The sequence below is a fragment of the Zerene cesonia genome, chromosome 16 (assembly GCF_012273895.1).
Source record: "Zerene cesonia ecotype Mississippi chromosome 16, Zerene_cesonia_1.1, whole genome shotgun sequence".
Taxonomy (NCBI): Eukaryota; Metazoa; Arthropoda; class Insecta; order Lepidoptera; family Pieridae; genus Zerene; species Zerene cesonia.
This window is the reverse complement of record NC_052117.1, coordinates 7,497,973-7,505,461: the sequence shown is the minus strand read 5'-3', so window position 1 is coordinate 7,505,461 and position 7,489 is coordinate 7,497,973. Positions and strand designations below refer to the sequence as shown.

General features: G+C 31.6%; 1 protein-coding gene across 2 annotated transcripts in view; it reads left to right on the top strand.

The window, feature by feature from the left end:
• Positions 1-456: 456 nt before the first annotated feature.
• LOC119832877 (ammonium transporter Rh type B-A) overlaps positions 457-7,489 on the top strand; it is a 40,373-nt gene continuing 33,340 nt past the window's right edge. The window contains exon 1 of one of the 2 annotated variants that reach the window (XM_038356681.1): positions 457-501. The gene's annotated coding sequence lies outside the window, so the exon portion shown is untranslated. Of the gene's footprint in view, positions 532-7,489 lie in introns of both variants that reach the window. The other variant, XM_038356680.1, reaches the window with a different exon arrangement.

The window sequence follows — 7,489 nt, the reverse complement described above, 5'->3', positions numbered from 1 at the left end:
CAAGCCTTTGCGAATGCGCTTCCAGCTTTTAAGGGGGTAAGGGATAGAGAAAGGATTGATTGTTAGAAAGAAGGAATGGACCGGGTAGGGTGAGAATAAGGAAACGGACCATGTAAACAATTTCAAATGTTCATATTTATTTATCAAAATCATTGAAATCAAACGCATTGCCGTACAAAGTAATTACTTTTAAAATACTTTACTGTAAAAATCATTTATGTTTTAATTATGAATTGTATTTACCCTAGTATAAATAAATGATTACACGGAATAAACGAATCACTATAATTTAAAATATTATATTTTCAGGTGGTCCAAAAAACGACTACAAACTGGTCTAAAACCAAATGTCATGTGCACTAAAGCCAGCCATTTCACAGAATGTCTGAATGAAACGAGCTGCAACATAATTTATTTGACGAATGTGCGCGAAAAGTCACATCAAATCGCTACTCAGTTGATACTAGTGGGCAGACCGCGAAACATTTGCATTGTTTTGAGGTTAGTTTAGCTGGTTGGATATTTTATAAGGTAACAATTTTCAACCTTATTCCTAAATTGTTAAGGTTTATCATTTTTTTTTTTTCACAAAAGAGAATTAATTTCTTACTGATTAAAAAAAAACATAACATTTATAGATGGTAATGTTATGATATTTATTTGTGTCAATTAAACGATTCTAATCGTATAACTAAAATGCTAGATCAATTTATTTAATATCTAATTTTTAGGCATTGCTATCTATCATTGAATGAAATTATTTCATAAATAAGTATAAGGAAGGAACCAAATTTCTTTCCTTCTGTACATCAATTTGCCATAAATAAGTAAGAGGGATGTCCCATATCTCATATTACGCACATACTCCAGATGCGTTTCACTGATCCAATTTTTAGTCATGTGTCATAAAGAAGCAATAAATATCGCCTCATCACACTTCACACTAATATTATAAATATGAAAGTTTGTTTGTTTGGTTTATCCGTCATCACGCTGAAACTACTAAACGGAGTTTCATTAAATTTTGTGTACAGACAGGGTATGAGCTGAATTGGGTGGTAGGATACTTTTTAACCCGATTAAATGCTCCCTTGGGATAAAACAGGAATCTTGATATCCGAGCGGAGCCGTAACGAGCTTCTAGTAGTCTCCCCGTGACCACGCTCGCTGTAAAGTGTTCGAAACGTCGGGTTAATAATATAATGAATAAATCGCGTTTAAAATCCGTTAAAAAGTTTTTAATTTCTAAGAGCTTCTAGTAGATTTATAAATCTAATCCTAATTTAAAAAATTAGGACTATAATACTCTTATTTACTATTACTATTAATGAATTAATGAATATTTAAGTATGTTCTAAACAGTAAATTATAGATGACTTTAGGATCGTAAAATTCACTTACAAATAATTGTTCGTTAAAAATTAATTTGGCCGTTAAATTACTGTTATTGTGCGTTTCCTGCTTAACTTTCGCCTCAATTAAACAGTACTTCAGGAAAGCAATTTAACACTCTATTAAGCTTAATCGAGAATAAAAGTTATTTTTCGATTTAAAATTGTTCCTGTAATATATTTTTAATGGCTGTAATTTAAAAGGGATTGATTACACATTATTTGCGATTATTCGATATGTTTTTCCATGATATAATGTTCCAATTTTTATATTATACTAGCTTTCCGCCCGCGGCTTTGCCCGCGTAGTCGCAGCAAAAATAGACCCGGGGTTTTCCTCGCGTGCCCCCGTTCCCGTAAAAACTTTCCTATGTCCATCTCCTTGTTCTAAGCTACCTCTGCACAAATTTTCAGCGAAATCGGTTCATCCGTTCTTGAGTTATAAGTAGTGTAATAACTCTCCTTTCTTTTATATATATAGATGAAATTAAGAAATTAAATTTATATTTATGTGATGTATGCTTTATCCCATTCTTAGGGGTTACATATTTTTATTTGTGTTAAATAAATTACTTTTCTCGTTATAATAATATGAAATTATAGTTAAAATCACTTCTGCATGTAACAAAAAATTCCTGCTCAGTGAATTCAATTACTTCACAGTAGCATGTTGTCAATTCTGGATAATTGGTGCTTTTATTTTTAGATCAACGCTATATAGTGGAGGTTTTTTTATTTGTACCTCCCGTATATCCCGTTTTTACATTAACTGAATTATATATTATTGTAATTTTTTTTTAATTTATTCGGTTCACATATTGGTGTTGAGACAAATAGATCAAGGAAGTATTGAAAAAGTATATATAATTGCTGTTTAAATTCCTACATTAGTGAGCACATCATGCATACTGTATCTACTTATAATAATAATCGTTTATATATCACAACCCATAATCTAAACAATAACAAACCTAAATACCATTCAATAACAATGGTTACGTTTACCAATTTTCAGCATGAACAAAGCAAAACAAAACATTTTCCCATTCTTCTATCACATGAGTTTCAAACTCGCAACGCGTATGAATGATTGATGAACAGGAGGTGAAAATAACATGTCATAACATGCTGTATCGAGGTATCCGCCACTTTATTTCCTGTACAAAATAAAGGCGCTTTTACGTGTGTAGCTTAACGATACATCTTGATTTTGCAACTCCGTAAATGATATGCTAGAATCTATTGTATTTCAGAGGTTATTAACGAAATTAATCGTATGTTGTTGCCCATTTTTTTATTCCATACTACAGATATTCAGCTGTGTCGTAGATTGGCTATGCGTTTATATATATTTCAGTGTTTATATGATCTCTTAAAGGACCGGCAACACATCGCGAAGCCCCCTAAACGCTAATAAACAGATCAATTGCTTATCAAGTGTGCCTATTTGCCCTTTTATTACAGTGAAAATTATTATTTATAAGCAACAAAAATAAACGTATTGCATGATTTGTTTTTGTATTTTAAAACTAGGAGGATCTAACAAAGTACTCATAATAAAATTCATTTTAAATTTTATGGTGCCCACGCAGTCTTTAAGAAAAGAGCTTGGAAGTATACGGCTAATTAGTTGAGTTTTATAGAACTGCGATCTAAAATAAAATGTTATGGCTTATAACAGAATTTACTGCATTTTTCTTTAAAATACTTTTATATTGAACAATTATTGGAAATCAAAACATGATATTCAATTCTTTATACTCAAGCTACTACCCTAAAAGTTTAAGGTTCTAACATTTTAAAGTGATTTCCGATTATTAGATTACGTAATCTCTCCAGTAGGCAGTTGATTGCACAACAATGTCACGCGATATCATCAATCAGGCCCGAGACAATAGCACCCTAAATTACAGAAGTAACAAAGTGCAAAATCAGGAGATGTCTTGACTAGATTGCATTTCCGACGTGTTGGGGAAGTCTTGACGTGTTCACATTTCACTGCGCGGGAATAGAGACAATGTACAATTTAATGCTTACATTTACGAAAATGGAAACATGGCTTTGTTTACGTAATTGTGTTCACTTTCAGTGCGTTTTTAAACGTTAGAACGTAGATTGGATGGGTGTGTTAAATTTAATAACTTTTGTGTCAATTTGGAATTTTGTTTATTCCCATGGGGTATATTTCAACATTCACGTCATAACATTATTGAAACTATGCATCAGGGGAAGCGATAAGGTATTTGAAATTTAGGGTTAAGGTGTGTAATGAAAAATATTTTTATGGATTGTGTTTGGCTTTAAAACGTATATTTTCACTATGGTTTTTACCACAGCAAATGAAACAAGACGCGTCTGATATTCTGAAAATTATTAAAAAATTCAGTATCAAATTAACCACTGCTTCGCCCGTGGAATGTATAACAAGGCTCTTGGTCCCTTAAGGGGCCGTTAAAAATTAATGCAGTCGCGTGCAGCCAATTGTATAATGACCGTCGATATTCTGAAATTGTCGGAATCGAGAATTAAATTTTCGACCGTAGCCGCCCGTTGAATAACATTACCTCAAAAGCAGTTACTTTTTCGCGATTTATTTGAACGTCCATAAACGGCCGACGCTTTGAATGGATTTCATTGCAATAGTTATGTACTAGGCTTGTAATACGTAACAGTTATCGTTGTAATAGCGAGCGACTATTACCCGCTGCTGAAATTTTTGTGGCCATTTTAAGCGTTTGTAAATGTGTTTTTCGTTTGAAAATAATCCGTGGGGTTTATGCGGTACGGTATATTAAACGGTACGATATTCCGATGATTTTTATAAATTGGCAAAACTTATATTTCATTATTATTCTATTATTTCATATAGAATGTCGTGATTAAGCTTCTTTTTAGTAAAAAAAAAAGAAAACTAATTAATTTATTACTACAGTTCGCCGTTTGCGAAATTTATAATTTGATATTCTAAAATACAGATATTTAAAAGTCATTAATGAATTTTACGATTTTTTAATTATATTAATGAACCAACGTTTCGAACACTTTACAGAGTCCTTAATATGTCTAATATACGTGTAAACTTACAATAATCTCAAAAATTAAAAACTTAATGGATGATACGAAAAGAGATTATCCTCCTCTAATAAATCTTGTGCATATCAATTCATTAAGCTGAAAAGCATTTACATTAATTACCTGGGTCTGAAGCGAAAAATAGCTTCAATAGTATTTAATTTTTAAACATGGAGACACTACAATAAAATATAATAAAAACTATATAATTAATCAACAAAGATATTTAAAAAGTAATATTTAAAAGCCTTAAATAAATTTAATCGGAAGCACATCGATTTGCAGAAGCAAATTAAATTCAAACAGTTGAAATGCAGCTCCATAACTTGAATAAATTTTCATGACATTTTCCACTACTTAATTCCTAATCGACCGCATTCAGTTTTTCGCAACGAACGCTCGTAATTGAATTCCAATTCCCTAAGGATTCGATGGGAATAAGATAGCATAGATTTTTATCGTTTCCTCTCTTTATTTTAATAATTGCATTGTATAGTTACCAGCTATCCGCCGCGGTTTCGCGTAGTCAAAAGAAATTCCTGTGGGAATGAGCGTGATTTCAAGTAATGGCTCGTCGAAGACTCCCATTTTCAAAGTATTCATCATTTTAATCTAACCAAAGATTTTATGCAAGCCTAGCTGTTGCCCGCAGCTTCGACTGCGCGGTCTTAATAATTTTTTATAATACAAAATGTGAAATTAAATACCAGTTTCATAATGTTAACGAAATAAAAATAAAATAAAACATTTAGCATAGGATATTCATATTATGTACATTGGAATTTTACAAACAGAGATAATTTCGAAACACAAGTATGCTAATTATGGCATACAATTTTAATAATTAATTTATATAGTGTATAATTATCGCGCTGATTGTTGTTAAATTTATTGAAATTGTAGTGTGTTACAGTACAATAATTGTTATTCTATAATTTGATTGATTATTAGTAAATTATATTTTCCATATCTATTCCTCTTCGGTACAATAGTTTAGCTCTATTAATTTATTTCGTTTGCATTGGTTTGCTTTTATTGTTATAATGACAATTGTATTATGTTATAAAACAATATTTTTATCATATCAGTTTCATACATTTTTATATGTGGGAATTGAGCACGCTTCCTCACAAATTGGGTCAGCTCGCACCGCAGAAGGTACTACTCCCCCACCTAAGATCAGCGGGAAATAGAAGCATGTTAATGTTTCGAACACTGTGTGTATCCTCTTCCTGGCCCATTCCAGTTCCACATCTGCAAATATTCATGGGCGGTGATGGTTGCTCACTTAGTTTTTATAAACTTACTTATTCAGCCATTCTCAATTTTTCAAATATTGTATTCTTCATGAGATTATTATAAATCTTATATTTCAAAAAAGGTTATGTTAGTAAGGTTGGGTTTAACTACGACCCACCCTCTTGAGTAAATGGAAAGGACGGTTTATCCTTTAATTCACCTTTCAACTAAAAATAAACAAAATAAAAATGGTAAGATTATGGAATACATAAATAATCGATATGTTTATTTCAAACCAAACTCACATACCCGTCCCTTGATTCCCCATTACATCGAAAATTTGGAAACAGAATCATCAATCAAATAATAAGAATTAAAATTATTTTACGTTTATACAATTATCACAAAAATATAAAGTTCAGCTCCATAAGGCTGATCACCTACTTGCCTTCTGGGGTTGCCTTCTTGCGTTCGGTACAAATTTATCTAGTCAACTGTTTTGAAATACATCTTCGCCATATAACTAGTTACGGAAACTCACTTTCGTGAAGAAAGAATACGATTATTCAATGCTACCTGTTCGATCTGGCTTAGCCCGTGATACATATATTATAACCCATGTTACTAAGTGAAACTACCGCATTCTAATGGTGAAAGAATTTTAGAAATGGGTCCAGTGGTTTTTGCATGAAAACGTTACAAAAAAAAATCCTCTTTATAAGTGCACATTAGAACTTAAAATTTATTATCATTATGTCACACATTTATGAGTCAACAAGGTATTATATATAAGCAGTTTGTATTAAAGCATTATCTTTCATAGACGAAATAAAAAGATTTTGAAAGACTTGTCAAGCTGAAGTATATATTTTGCAAAACTTTTGATTTAAGTTTTAGGTTATTTTTTATTCTAAATTATCTTATTTGGAAGATATAAGTTTACTTAATGTCACACTTAAAAGAATAATTGTTATTTTATTTATATTTAAATAAATATAACTAACATTATAGTAAATTGGATAAAAAGTAGTGTTGTGACAATGGCTACCCTATTTGTTTTTAACGGGTAAGAATCAAAGCTTTGACGAATGAATGTGTGTCTATATACTTGCTTGTTAATTTCATTTAAAGACCTCAAATTACGAAGTTCTAATATTGCGTTATTATGAATATTTAAAAAACACATTAAAACTCTGGTTTGTACCAAGATATTCTCCTAATTTTTGAAGTAGTGTCCCACCTCCCGTAAATATCTATATGATATTTAGAGGAGGTGGTTGAATATGAGGAGACAGCCTAAGACGCCGCGTAACTTTTAAGAAATGTAAGCACACATAGCCGGCATATCGCCGCCAGATGCAATCCATTCAAACGTACATATTTTGGCAAAAAAATCTTTCAGTGGTGGTATGTTTTAATGTAACATGCAAGCATCGCATTAGTGAATTTGGCATATGGTGGGCATACTTTTCACAGGTAATACCGAGGAAACTTTGTTTTATAAACAAACATTACGAGTTGTATTCATAAACACATAATTATGTCAATGTCAGTGTTTATATCTCATAAATTGTAATACATTGCAGCATAGCTTAATTTTCAATGATTGACAACCGCAAGTAGGTAAACGCACAATGAATAGTGTATATTAGTTTAGTGTGGCCGATGGCTCCTCGCGTATTGCGTTCGAAATACGAGCATTACTAGGCTAGTAGACTACAGGCCCATATAGAAAAAATTACGGGTCATTTGAACCACCAGGTGACCTATCTAGAACGATATAAGGG